Below are 13,369 nucleotides of genomic sequence, written 5' to 3' on the forward strand. Positions count from 1 at the left end.
AAGGATCTCAGGGTCCTGGGATGGAGTCAGGCTCCCTGCCCCGGGGTGGGGGGGGGGGAAGGCTGCTTCTCCCTCTCCCTCTGCGCCTCCCCTCTGCTCATGCTCTCTCTCTCAAATAAATAAATCTTTAAAATGTTCTATATTTTACTTTTATTATGGAAGATTTCAAGCACACACGAATGATGAGCCTGGTACAATTAACTCAATTTTAAACATTAACATCCTGCCAAGTTAATTTTCTCTACTCTCCTCCCTGACCCATTTGGGGGAGGTATTGTTAAAGCACACGGCAGACACAATTTCATTTCACCTGTGAATACTTCAGCATGTGTTTTAAGAAATAGGACTTTTTAGCAGCTTAATCATAATGCCATGAACATAGCCAACAAACAGCAATTCCTTATTATCACTGGTTACTCGACCCATGTAGAATTTTCTCCAATTGCTCAAAAATGGTGTTTCACAGTCGGTTCGTTCAAATCAAGATCCAGCCAAGATAAATTGTGCCTGGTGGCTATGTCTCCGGTTCCTTTTCAACTGTAACAATTTCCCTCTTTTTATTTTATTTTTGTGCCATGCACTTGTGAAGAAATAGCCCTGCCGTCCTCCAGAATTGCCCATATCATATATTGGGTTACTGTATCCTCAGTGTTCTTGAACATGTTCCTCTTTCCCTCCTTTTTTGCCTTTGAGCTGGTAACAAGATCCAGAAGCTTGATTAGATTCAGATTTGATCGTCTCATAGGGGCACAGGCCTTTAAATATTTAACGAACTTAAAAATGCCTCTGTATACTCGTCCTACATAATTTTGAAGCAATTTCAGACCTCCTACTTCATTCCGAAGTATTTCAGAATGTTTTTCTACAAGGTAAGGACTTTCAAACAAAAGAGGCATAACCACATTACTATGATCAGACCAAAAAATACTTTTGTAGTATAATCAAATATCTGGTGTTCACATTTCCCTGTCTCACAATTTTGTATAGTTTTTGCTCAAATTGGAACCTAAATAAGTACCAGATGTCACAGTTGGTTGATGGGTCTCCTAGATCTCTTGTGATCCATAGATACCTCCACAGTTTTGTTTTGTTTTTGTAATTTATTAAAGAAACTGCATTGTTTTCCTATAGATCATCTGGATTTTGCTGCTAACATTCCCATGGTGACATTTCACACGTTATTGCCTTTGTCTTTCCTATAAATTGGTAATTAAAGTCAGAGACCAGATCAGATTTAATTTTTTTTTTGTAAGAATACCTAATAGATTTCTATACTTCCATAAAAAGGAGCACATACTGCTTGGTTGTCTTTCTTTTTTGATGTTAGTAGTCACTGATAGCCTTACTTATAGCCATTATTTCATAAGCATGGGAAAACCAAAAAGTTTCTGACTCTTTCTTCATATTTACCATTTTTTAAAATAATGAATTTATTCTCAAACATCCCTTATGATGACAGAGAGGTCTTTTCCCTCAGAGTCATTATATGTTCACGAATTTAAACATATTTGATGTGTTTCAGCCCTTTGCAGCTGTCCTCTGTTCATATTCCTCCTCCTATTGGCCAGTGGGAGCCTCTTCAAGTAGATTTTTTTTTTAAGATTTTATTTATTTATTCATGAGAGACAGAGAGAGAGGCAGAGACACAGGCAGAGGGAGAAGCAGGCTCCATGCAGGGAGCCCGATGTGGGACTCGATCCTGGGTTTCCAGGACCACATCCTGGACTGAAGGCGGCGCTAAACCACTGAGCCACCCGGGCTGCCCTTCAGGTAGATTTCTGAGTCCTTCTGACACTATCATTTTTGGTTCTTGGAAGCTTCTTTGCTTTTGGCCACAACTAGATGGCCAGGCTCATCTTGCATATTTCCTGCCACAGACTTGGAACGAGTTATTTCTTCTAAGGCTCTCTGATTGCTGTTTGTGGGATAAGGTTTGTAGAGACCATAATCTCTGCATCAGGTGTGCCCGTTCCTGGGTACGTCATCAGTTTTCGGCCTTTCCAGTGGACAAAACTGAGAAATGTTTTAAAGGTAAACACATTGAGAGTTTACACTGATACTTCCGATTCAAGTTCAAGACTGTACACACACACACTTTTCGTCTCTAATTTCTCCCAGACTGAAATAGGCCCGGCCCAGAGGCTTGTAGTGCGTGCATGTGAGATGTGAGAAGAAGCAAAAAAGAACTACCAGTTAACCATCGATGTGGGCCTGTCTACCATGGGAACATGAAACCTGGCCCACTGGACAGGTGGCCCTCCCCTTGACGTGTACCAACTGTTTTAGAGTACACGGGAGGAGACTGGGAGGAGACAGGGAGGAGGAAGTTGGGGCTCGACGGCGCTCTTTTAGCACAAGCTTTCAATATTTGGGACCAGCTACATCAACTCACAGACACTGGGGCCTTGTACTGGTATCTCCTCAGTTTTTAAACTACATTCCTCTTGGAAACACCACCAATTTGCTAAGACAGGGGAGGAGAGAAGGGAAGAAAGGGGACTCTGGAGTGTAGGAGGAGATGCAAGTGGCCTCAAAGATCTCACAACTAACATTCCTGAGTCCTCTCCACATGAGGTCTCAGACAACTGCAGTCTGGCTCGTGCCCTTAAAGACCGCTGAGTGTGAGAGGATTTAAGTGAATCAAATGTACAGATATGTATGAGGCAGGGTATGAGTGGAAAATGCAGAGCAGAAACTAGAGTTTAGAGGAGAGAAAAATAAGATTTTTCTGTGGCGGAGAGAGGAAGGGTCGGACTATTCTGCAGCCTGCTCTGGCCCCATCATGCAGGGCCCTGCCCATCTTCCAGAGACAGGTAGAGCCCTGGGCCCTAGCCTATGGTCTGAGCCTAGGAATGGGGATTCCTGAGGGGTACTCCATCCTTTGTATCTTCTCGGGTCTTCTCTCTGGCCTGGGTTGCCTGTGGTTGCAAGGCCAGTTACAGTGGGATGGGGAGCAGGAGGTGTAGAGGGGGGATTAGCTGGTGGGCAGCTTGGATCTCGGGTTACTTCTTGTGCTGTTGGGGAAAAACCCCTTGGTTTCCAGGGTCCTATTTGATTACAGCAACCTGGCCAGTCTTATCAACACTGGCTGGAGGCCTGTTGGAGGCAGGGGCCTTCTGACACCCAACACTGTCACTGGACCTCTGCACACATTGGGAGGCAGCTTGGCATGCCCTGGTGACCGGGTCACTTGACCCCAGTCTGCCCCTTACCTGCATGTGACTTCTCCATCCTTCTGTGCCTGGTGCCCCCTCTCCCCCATAAACCACTGAGCACTTTACGGTCCCCAGGTAACGTTCTCTCCTCCTTTTCATCAAATAGTTTTTGTCTACCTTCCCATGTACTGGAGTCTATGTTAGCCCTGGGTCTGTGCTGATGAAAAGCACGATGGCAGCTGGGATGGGGCTGTGAGGAGGCACACTGGGCGCTACCTCTGGTTGCCAGGAGCCCTGGGTCCTGGGGAGGCAGCAGGCCAGACCCACGGACCACCCCACGCGCTGGCCTCATCCCAGCGACTTTATTCCAGTGACATGGGGACAGCGTTGGGGGGCAGACACTGTTAGCTAACAGCAGCAGAAGCCTACTGAGAGGAGGTGACTTGTCCAAGGGCACACTGATTCAGGGCCAGTTTTGTACTATCACTGATTGCAAAAGGTGGAAGTGAGGCGTATACAAGAAGCCTTTGCATTATCCCTGAAGCTTTCCTGTAAATCTAATAGTATTTCAAAATAAAAAGGTTATTATTATTATTATTTTTAATGTGGAGGACTTTTGATCAGTCTTATCACCTCCTGATATGCACCAACCAGCCAGCTAATTAACCATGCCTGTTACCTGACAGATATCCCTGGGAAGGAGAAGACACCACAGTGTATACAATGAAGGCGGGGGGGTCTGAAGGTGTATGAAGTGTGCTCCTTGCTCTCCGAGTTCTCCAATTTCCCTATGGGAAAATGAGACAGGTTCGGGCAAAAGTTACTTCTAACAGTACGAACAGTCTGACAACTACCAGCCAGACACACAGGAGTGTAAAGTGGAGGCAGAGAAAGCACCACCAGGAGAATGTGGGGTTTTTTTTTTTTTTGAAGATTGTATTTATTTATTTCAGAGAGAAAGAGAGAGAGAGAAAGAGTGCACAAGCAGGGGGAGAGGAAGGCAGAGGGAGAGAAAGAGGGAGACAGAGGAATAGGGAAAAGCAGGACCCCTGCTGAGCAGGGAGCCCAATGCGGGGCTCAATCTCAGGACTCTGGGATCATGACCTGAGCTGAAGGCAGATGCTTAACCTGCTGAGCCACCCAGGCGCCCCAGGAGAATGTTTTTAAAAAAATGACAAAGATCATTTCCTTCTTTGAAACATGTTCAATATGGTTTTGGCCCAATGAACACTTGAAATACATGAGCATTTTAATCACTTATATATACACCGTCGCTCGGCCTTCATGCAGTAGTCATAAAGAAAACCGCGGAGTCTTCTTGATTCTGCATCCGTACTATGCCTCATGTCAACTGCCTCATTGCTAGCCTCACCGCCACTGTCCCGTCACCTCTCTGGGGGACTGAGATATTAACCACACCCACCCCCCCTCCCTTCCACTGCAGCCTGAATTGATCCCAGTGCACTGGACCACTGCCCACACCTGAGGGACACAGCAGCCTTGGGTGACTCACCTGCACGTGGCAGGGAAGCTCCTTCACGGGTGGCTCCGTCCACCTCTTCACCCCCTTCATGACTACCCCAGCCTCTCAAACCTGCTCCGCTGCAGTGAGCTTCTTCCCACTGGTCAGCCAACCTTGGCTCCTTGCAGCCTGAGTCCCCTTGCCCTGCTACCCTCTCTTCATGGAAAGCCTCTTCTCTGCTACTGAAATTGTACTGCTTCTCCAACCCTCAGCGTTAAACATCTCCTTTCCTGGTCCCCGGAGCTTGATCACTTCCTCCTCTGGCTTCCCACTGCACACTACTCCTATGGCACTCATGCACGCTGGACAAAAGCTTATGTGACATATTCACCTGCTAATTCCTTCTACTGACATCTATTAAGCAACTAGCATGGGCCAGGGCTGTGGCACGGTGAGAGATAGGAGCAGTCCCCACCGTTGGAGGTCCCCGACCAGTGAGAGGTTCAGAGACATGCAGAGGCAATCACAGTGTGTGCGACAGTGCTGTGTGGAGGGGACAGGGCCAAGGGAGTCACGGTGGGGTCCTAGCCCTGTCCGGGAGGAGGCCTGGTGCTGGGGATCAGAGAGGCTTCCCAGGAGAAGCTGAAGTCAAAGTAGGGATCTGTTACCTACCACGTTCTTCCAGGTAGAAGGCTGTGTCTCATTACCTTGTTGTGTCACCCCAAATCTAAATGGGTAGCCACACAGTAGGAGCTCAATAAATTTGCTTGCTTGATTAAATGAATAACTGAACAAACAAAATGAATTGGCAAATGAAAACCATCTTACTTTTAAGCAAGTGGACAACCTCACCTTACTCTTGCTTCTGCTAGGTATAGCGAGAGCCCAGGCTGAAGACCAAGGCTGTGTTTTGTCTCTTTGGATCATGTGGTTTATTGTTGCACTTTCTGTTGGCCTTTATTTATTTTTAAAATTTTTATTTATTCATGAGAGACACAGAAAGAAGCAGAGACATAGGCAGAGGGGGAAGCAGGCTCCCTGTGGGGGTGTCCGATGTGGGACTCCTGATCCCAGGACCCCAGGGATATGACCTGAGCTGAAGGAAGACACTCAACCACTGATCCACCTAGGTGCCCCAACCTTTTTTTTTTTTTTTAAGCTTTTATTTATTTGAGAGAGTGTGTGTGAAAGAGAGAACACGAGCAGGGTAAAGGGGTAGAGGGAGAAGCAGACTCCCCATTGAGCAGGGAGCCAGACGTGGGGCTCCATCCCAGGACCCTAGGATCATGACCTGAGCTGAAAGCAGACACCTGACTGAGCCACACATGGACCCCCATTGATCTTTAGAGTCAATTTAGTAACACTGTGTGAGTGGTGAGGAACTTTACACGATTTTGAATGAGTTTGTGGTTTTTGTTGCAGTATGCTACAGAAAGAAGTATTTCACTTAACTTATTAAGTCTATGGATTTCACGAACAATATTTTTCTTAAAATGCTTTTAAGAACTTCTTAGTGGGAAAAAAGAATAAAAGGGGCACCTGGCTGGCACCTGGTCAGGAGAACACGTGACTCTTGATTTTCGGTCACGAGTTTGAGCCCCATACTGGGCGTAGAGTTTACTTGAAAAATAAAAAGTTGTGAAGTGGAAGTGGAAAGAAGTTGTGGTGGTGATAGATGGAGGGTCAGGGGAAAGGTGGAGTTAAATACCAAGGATGGCCCTGCCTTCATGTCCAAAAGGTCAAAAAAGTTTCCCATCTGATGTCTCTTATCACAACCAGGGCCAGGGCTTTTGGGTGACCATTATCTACTTCCACAATTAATTTTGTGTGTCAATTTGGTGAAGCTTTGGGATACCCAGGTGCTTGGTCAAACATTATTCTGGGTGTGTTTGTGAGGGTGTTTTTGGATGAGATTAGCATTTAAATTTGAAGACTGAGTAAAGCAAATGTGGGTGGGCCCTGTCCAATCAGTTGAAGGCCTGAAAAGAACAAAAGAACTGACCTTCATCTGAGCAGAACAGAGTTCTTCTTCTGGACTGCATCATATTTGGGACATCAATATTTTCCTACCTTTGGACCCAAACTAAAATATCGGCTTTTCCTGGTCCCTGAGTCTGCTGGCCTCCAGACTGGAGCCATACCACGGTTCTGGTTCTCAGGCCCTCAGACTTGGGCTGGAACCACCTGCTGGCTCTCTCCATCTCTAGCTCACCGATTCCACCTGCACATGGTGGGAGTAGTCAGTCTCTGCAGTCGTGGGGGCCAGTTCCTTGTAACAAGTCTTCCTCTTGATATACATCCTACTGGTCGTGTTTCTCCGGAGGAGGTTAACTAATACAAGGAGGTTTTACTAACACCAGACAAATCAGCGACTCGTAGATACCAGAGCTGGAAATCTGGCACCCCCCCCCCCACTCAGTGGCGTTCAGAATGGTTCAGCGTTTGACATACTGTCGTAGGCTGTCCTACGATACAGCCTCTAACAAAACTAGGCTGTCCCGAACTCCTGGCAATAGAATCGTTTACCTTTATACCGAGAAGGTTGGGAAAGCGCCAAAGTCTGCGTGTGGCGTGTGTCCTGGCCGACTTCGAGGAGTTCGTGCGGTGAGACCTAAAGTCCTTATGAGATTGTCTAAAACGAAAAAACACGGCAGCAGGGCCTATGGTGGTTCCATGTGTGCCAAGTGTGTTCGTGACAGAATCAAGCGTGCTTTCCTTATTGAGGAGCAGAAAATCGTTGTGAAAGTGTTGAAGGCACAAGCACAGAGTCAGAAAGCTAAATTTAAAAATGAAGATTTTTTTGAGTAATAAAAATCAAAAAGCTTGAAAAAAAATCCACCCTCCCCCCCCACCTATAGGTGACAACACAGAAGCGGCAGAAGGAAGGTTCTTCCCACTGCACATTTTACCAATCACGTTCACTTCCAAAATCCCCTTAACTGGAGACCATAATTAGAAATAAGACTTAAGTGGCACCTGGGTGGTTCAGTGGGTTAAGCACCTGCCTTCAGCTCAGGTCAGGATCTCAGGGTCCTGGGATCCAGCCCTGCATCCATCAGGCTCCCTGCTCAGCGGGGAGTCTGCTTCTTCCTTTCCCTCTGCTGCTCTCCCTGCTGTGTGTGCCCTCTTTTTCTCTCAGATAAATAAGTAAAATCTTTAAAAATATTTTTAAAATTTAAAAAAGAAATAAGACCTAAGATGCAAATATCCCTGGGAAGATAAGGTACTGACGTGAATTCATAATGGAACGTAAGTGACTCGCAATGTTTTCTGAAGAGCACTTTTTCAAGGGGGAGTGCAGGGGTACAGGGTGAAAAGACAGAGTTCCTACCCTTTGGGAGGTCCTTGACCAGTGAGAGTTTGGAGACGTGCCAAAGAGAGCTACGCAGAGTCAGAGGGGTTTGGTCCTCAAAAGTGAGAGGAGGAGGCACTCAGGACAATGGGAGACAAGGTCCAGGGAGGACAGGGCAGGACCACAGACCACACCTCCTTATTCCTTCGTGGAGGGCTGGCTCAGAGCAGCGCTGGCTCGGCTATCCTGGGAGGCTGAGACCGGACACATCTGGGGGATGCATGCATGGAGCTGGGCACATCTGGGGGATGCATGCATGCAGCTGGGCACATCTGGGGGATGCATGCATGCAGCTGGCCCCATCCTTAATTTCAGTGAGCTCACATAAAACTTCTGAAAATATGGATTTCTAGCAGTAGCCCTTGCATCTCTACCGAGATAACATTTTTAGGCGTACCGTCTGCCTTCGTAGTTACATCGGGATGTGTGGTGGGTAGTGTGGGTGGCAGGGTGTTTGGAGCAGTGAGGCAACCAGCAGCCTACTTCCAAACCTTCTGTGCAATGTTTTTGCGTTCTTCCTTGTATGATACTTATGATTGATTTTCTCTTTGGGTCAAGAGCTTGAAAGACAAAGCCCTTGTTCACCCAGTCTGGCCAGTACAGTGACTGCTCCTCCTATTTAGAGCAAGGGCAGGGGGCGAGATGGCGAGGCTGCCTGCAGTCCCATCATGGGCGGGAGGGGTGAGCGCAAGGAGGGTGTGAGCAGCTTGGCGGGAGGCCCCTGGGGAGGCAGGAGAGCAGGCTCCGGAAGGGCTGCCCCGGAGAGGCCGGGAATGGGGTTGTACCAAGTCCTACACAGGGCAGGGCTGGGAAGGGCTCTGGGAACACAGACTTGGAAAGTTAGAGGGGAAGTGGGTCACTGCGGGGGTCGGGGTTCCCTGCAGTGGAAGTACTAGAACACCAGCTGGACCAGCGAACGGTTGGGATCAGGGAGGAGAGTCACGCACACGGAGTGGTTGATCCACGCTGCTCTGAAGCGCCTCTAACCCTGGGATTCTCTGACGCGAAGCTGTAGAGGATGGTCAGTCGCCACAAAGCGCGGGGTCTGAAGGGGTGAACGTATGACCATCCATCCAACCAAACCTGTTGGCAGTAAGGAAGATGGGACATCATAGAGGCTATGAACGGGTGTACAGCCTTCTTCTTCCTCTGTTCCATACAGAACTAGGGTAAGGTGGCAGGTTTGGCTAGAACCTGGGAGATTGTTGTCAGGCAGCTAAGGGGAATGTCTCAGCAGGAGGGAGACGGTGGGTAGGACAGGCTGAGGGGACTAGATGAGGAAGATGCTGGGAGTGACGGGCCCTATGTTGTTGGGGGGGAAGAAGGGACTCTCGTGCCTCCTGCAGGTGCACCCGTGTCCCGCAGCCAGCACAGTAGTCATCCCATGCTATGGTCCAAATGTTGGCACCCCTCCCTCCTCAATGCATATTGCAAATCTTAATCCCTAAGGATGATAGTATTAGGATGTGGGGCCTTTGAAAACACTTAAGTCGTGAGGCTGGAACCTTCCAGGATGGGATTAGTGCCCATGTAAAAGCAACTCCACAGAGTTTTCTCACTCCTTCCACCATGTGAGGACGCAGAGAGAGAGAGAGCTGTCAGCTATGAACCAAGAGGGAGGCTCTCACCAGAATTCAACTATACTGGTGCCTTGTTCTGGGGCTTCCCAGCCTTCAGAACTGCGAGAAATAATATTCCTGTGGTTTAGAAGCTACGCTGTCCATGGTACATTGTTATAGTAGCCTGAATGGAGTGAGATATTATGGAACATTTGATTCATCCAACTCCTCCTCCCCCTCCTCCAACTCTGCCCAGACACCACGCTCACCAATTAGCATGATGGTCATATTTTGGCTTTTCATATTAAATTCTCTACAAGAAAGATATGCGACAGCTTACCCCATCTTAGCACTTCTCTCTCGGGGTTAGAATTGTTTACTTGACAGTCTATTGCCCTTGAATGAATTTTCTTGTATCCCCCCCCCTTAGCACAGTGCCTGGGACAGAGCAGGAACTCATGAAATAGTAAGTGAATAAAGCCCGAAGAAACAATCACATCTCTTTGGGATGGAACATGGGAAGTGGTCAGGAGCAGCAGTGAAGTAGTGACATTTGAAAACTGAGAACTCTTCACTCAGTATTTACTAGGTCCCTGTTATGTGGCAGGCACAAGGCTAGGTAGGAGACACCAGCTTGTGCAAAGAGGACCAACACAGTGCCTTCAAGGAATTCCATGACATTCCAGGTGGAGAGAGCCACATTAACCAAAGGTGGAGCCCTGGCAGTGCTGGATGTGTCTGTGAGGCTGGAGGTCAGGCAGAAAAGGGGCCAGACTGGAAAGGGTCACTAATGAAAACAGGGAACACCAAAGGGTGATACGGTCTTTAAACTTTGCCCTTCACAGGTCTGTCAGGTTGGAGTTTGGACTTTATCTTGGAAGCAGCCAAGGAATCAGTTGTTGAACACCCTAAAACAGATGAGTGACACAGTCAAGTGTGTGTTTCTGAAAGCTTCCTTGTGGAGATGGGCTGGGATGCCTGGATCTGGGGAAAGAAAGCAGAAGACCACGGCAATAGTCCTGGTGAGAGACAGTGAGAGCCTTGGGGACAGCCATGAAGAGGGGATGGGTGTGAGATACTCTGGAGATTAGACACAGATCATGGTGACCAATTGTGTTGGAGGATGAGAAGGAAGGCATCGTTAGAGATGACAGAGGTGCCCAGGTGATGCTTCCGACTGCAGGTGGGAAGGAGGATTCGGTTCAGGTGGCAGGTATAGGTAATGAGTTCAAGTTGTATGTTCTGAGGTGGAGGGGTTATGAGGACATCCAGGAGGAGAAACCCTTTAGGAAATTGGAGATAGGGATCCAGAGGTCAGGGGAGAATTCTGGGTCAGAAATAAAAGTTTGGGGCAGCCCCGGTGGCGCAGCAGTTTAGTGCTGCCTGCAGCCTGGGGTGTGATCCTGGAGACCCAGGATCGAGTCCCACATCAGGCTTTCTGTATGGAGCCTTCTTCTCCCTCTGCCTGTGTCTCTGCCCCTCCCTCTCTGTCTCTATGAATAAATTAAATCTTTAAAAAAAAAAAAAAGAAATAAAAGTTTGGGGCTTTAACACTTGAGTAGTGAACAAAGCCTTGGAGAGAATAAGGCCCCTCATGGGGAGTTCATTGAAGGATCATAATCCAGGGAGAAAAGCCCAAGGCAAGGATAGGACCCATTCTTCTGAGCTGATGGAACAGAAGCCCAGAAAGAGACCAAAAACAGAGAGAGGGAAAATCACAGAAGCCAAGGGAGGCCAGCATTTTGGGGAAGGGACAGAGAAAGGACATCCGAGCCTGCTTTGGAGGCCAGGGGATGTTTACCTGAAGCGGGAGGTCTAAGCTGGGCTTGAGGAGGACTAGGGGAGGGTGGGTGGGATGATGCCTGAGGGAGCCACCCATGGGGACAGCAGACAGATTCTAGAGACTGGAGAGTGAGAGGGAGCTGAGTGGAAGCAGCAAAGAAAAAACATTATTTTTTGAAGTTTGATACTAAAGGGAAAGACAGGGGTGCCTGGGTGGCTCAGTGGTTGGGCGTCTGTCTTTGGCTCAGGGTGTGATCCTGGAGTCCTGGGATCGAGTCCTGCATCGGGCTCCCTGCAGGGAGCCTGCTTCTCCCTCTGCCTGTGTCTCTGCCTCTCTCTGTGTCTCTCATGAAAAAATACATAAAATCTTTTTAAAAAATAAAGTGAAGGATAGGATAGGCTGATGGTTGAAGGGGAAACTTTTCTTAGGATGGGTGAGACTGAACATGTTGACTGGCTGGATGGAGAGGTGACAGGCCAGAGGGGATGAAGCGATAGGAGGCGAAGGGGGCAGGCTCAAGCTTTGGGCACCCCTGCACCTCCCATCTGCACCTCTGAGCTGTGCTGGGTGCCCCTCTTGGCCTCGCTGATCTAGCCACTTGAGCACTTACTGAGCAGCTCCTGGTGAGGGACTGTCCTGGGAGCTGGACTGTGATGCGGACTGCGACGTAGGCTCTCCTCTCAAGGACTCAGTCTGACAGATGGAAAAGACAGAAGAAGAAACTGGAGGTGAGCATGGTGAACGCCACAAGCAGGATCAGTGCTGGTCATGATGGAGACGGTGGGGTTCACCAAGCAGAGCAGGTGACACTGGAGCTGAGACCTGAAGTCAGAGCTGCTCAAGGCAGGGGAGCAGGAATATCCCAAACCCCCTCTGCTCTCCTCCAAGGCCTTATGTGCTCTGTGGAATCAGAGGATCCTCTCCCCTCTTTCCCTTCCCCCAGCACCATCCTCACCGATATTTAACTAAATATTTAACTAACACACCCTCCCATGTCAGAGTGGGTTTTAGCCCTTCATCTTTTAGAAAACTTCCCAGGGCAGCCCAGGTGGATCAGTGGTTTAGCGCCGCCTCCAGCCCAGGTCGTGATCCTGGAGATCCAGGATCGAGTCCCACATCAGGGTCCCTGCATGGAGCCTGCTTCTCCCTCTGCCTGTGTCTCTGCCTCTCTCTCTCTCTGTCTCTCTTGAATAAATAAATAAAATCTTGAAAAAAAAAAAAAGAAAACTTCTCAGGAGAGAAAACTGATCTTGGGTCATCTTTGCATCTCCTGAAGTATCCAGTGCAGTGCTCAGCACCAGCTTAATGCTTAAAACTTATATATATTTTTTATAAAGCATAGCTTAATTCTTTTTTTTTTTTTTTGAAGTAAACATTACCCCCAATGTGGGGCTTGAACTCACAAACCTGAGATGGAGAGTTACACGTTCCTCTGACTAAACCAGCCAGGTACTCCCCAGACTATATTTTTTGCTAGGAAATTTTCTTGGGCTTGAGGACCACTATCTCTTAGTAAATTCTCCAGGGGGCCACTGGCAGAGTTAAAAGGGAAAAGGAAAGTAAGCAGAGAGAGAAAAACAAGGATGAGGGAGAAGGCTGGGGTGGCAGGCAGGCAGGCAGGAAGAAAACAAGTGTACACACTGTGGGAAGGGAGGCAGATCCGAACAAAAGCTAACCAGAGCTCTCTGCGCTCTGTGCAACCTTGTCGCGGGATTCTTCTTCGTGGGAGGAACCCCTTATCTCCCTTCACTCCAGGGCTCTCCCACTGGAGTCTGATTTCTAGACATTCTCAATCAGTGACATGCATCACACTGCATTTACTGAGGAGCAGGGAGAGGCTGAGACAAGAGGTGGGGGAAAGTCCTACAGACCCAACGATTTCCCCATTTTCGAGGTGAGCCTCGACAGAATTTAAATTCCCTTCCCCTGAGAGTCTGGAAGAGGGAAGCAGGTGGCTGAGCCACACTTATGAATTGGGTCTGCCACTCGCCAGCTACGTGGTCTTCAGCATGGCAAAATTCATTTCGTTTCGCGGTTGGACAAATAAAGGGAGGCAGG

The 13,369-nt window shown here is 48.3% G+C and overlaps 1 pseudogene; it reads left to right on the top strand.

Annotated features, from left to right (window-relative positions):
* Positions 1 to 7,037: 7,037 nt before the first annotated feature.
* On the top strand, positions 7,038 to 7,451 carry LOC144307415 (large ribosomal subunit protein eL34 pseudogene; annotated as a pseudogene).
* Positions 7,452 to 13,369: the final 5,918 nt, after the last annotated feature.

Source organism: Canis aureus, chromosome 38, assembly GCF_053574225.1.
Source record: "Canis aureus isolate CA01 chromosome 38, VMU_Caureus_v.1.0, whole genome shotgun sequence".
Lineage (NCBI taxonomy): Eukaryota > Metazoa > Chordata > Mammalia > Carnivora > Canidae > Canis > Canis aureus.